Below are 1,666 nucleotides of genomic sequence, written 5' to 3'. Positions count from 1 at the left end.
CTACTTCCACCTGCATAACATCACCGTCTCTGTCCCTGATTCCAAACCCCAGATCCTCAAATCACCCAGACCGCCTACTTCCACCTCCATAACATCACCGTCTCTGTCCCTGATTCCAAACCCCAGCTCCTCAAATCACCCACACCACCTACTTCCACCTCCATAACATCACCGTCTCTGTCCCTGATTCCAAAACCCAGATCCTCAAATCTCCCAGAACACCTACTTCCACCTCCATAACATCACCGTCTCTGTCCCTGATTCCAAAACCCAGATCCTCAAATGTCACAGACCACCTACTTCCACCTCCATAACATCACCGTCTCTGTACCTGATTCCAAACCCCAGATCCTCAAACCTCCCAGACTACCTACTTCCACCTCCATAACATCACCGTCTCTGTCCCTGATTCCAAAACCCAGATCCTCAAATCACCCAGACCACCTACTTCCACCTCCATAACATCACCGTCTCTGTCCCTGATTCTAAACCCCAGATCCTCAAATCTCCCAGACCACCTACTTCCAGCTCCATTACATCACCGTCTCTGTCCCTGATTCCAAACCCAGATCCGCAAATCACCCAGACCAGCTTCTTCCACCTCCATAACATCACCGTCTCTGCCCCTGATTCCAAGCCCAGATCCTATCCATCACCCAGACCACCTACTTCCACCTCCATAACATCACCGTCTCTGTCCTTGATTCCAAATCCCAGATCCTCAAATCACCCAGACCACCTATTTCCACCTCCATAACATCACCATCTGTGCCCCCGATTCCAAACCCAGATCCTTAAAGCACCCAGACCACCTACCTCCAGCTCCATAACATCACCGTCTCTGGCCCTGATTCCAAACCCAGATCCTCTCTATCACCCAGACCACCTACTTCCACCTCTATAACATCACCGTCTCTGTCCCTGATTCCAAACCCAGATCCTCTCTATCACCCAGACCACCTACTTCCACCTCTATAACATCACCGTCTCTGTCCCTGATTCCAAACCCAGATCCTCAAATCACCCAGACCAGCTTCTTCCACCTCCATAACATCACCGTCTCTGTCCCTGATTCCAAGCCCAGATCCTAACCATCACCCAGACCACCTACTTCCACCTCCATTACATCACCGTCTCTGTCCCTGATTCCAAACCCAGATCCTCAAATCTCCCAGACCACCTACTTCCACCTCCATAACATCACTGTCTCTGTCCATGTTTCCAAACCCCAGATCCTCAAATCACCCAGACCACCTACTTCCACCTCCATAACATCACCCTCTCTGTCCTTGATTCCTAACCCCAGATCCACAAATCACCCAGACCACCTACTTCCACCTCCATCACTTCACCGTCTCTGTCCCTGATTCCAAACCCCAGCTCCTCAAATCACCCAGACCACCTACTTCCACCTCCATAACATCACCGTCTCTGTCCCTGATTCCAAACCCAGATCCTCAAATCACCCAGACCACCTACCTCCAGCTCCATAACATCACTGTCTCTGTCCCTGTTTCCAAACCCCAGATCCTCAAATCACCTAGACCACCTACTTCCACCTCCATCACTTCACCATCTCTGTCCTTGATTCCAAACCCAAGATCCTCAAATCACCCAGACCACCTACTTCCACCTCCATAACATCACCATCTGTGCTCCTGATTCC

This window comes from Heterodontus francisci, chromosome 20 (genome assembly GCF_036365525.1).
Source record: "Heterodontus francisci isolate sHetFra1 chromosome 20, sHetFra1.hap1, whole genome shotgun sequence".
Classification (NCBI taxonomy): Eukaryota; Metazoa; Chordata; class Chondrichthyes; order Heterodontiformes; family Heterodontidae; genus Heterodontus; species Heterodontus francisci.
Note: the sequence above shows the minus strand (reverse complement) of the source record.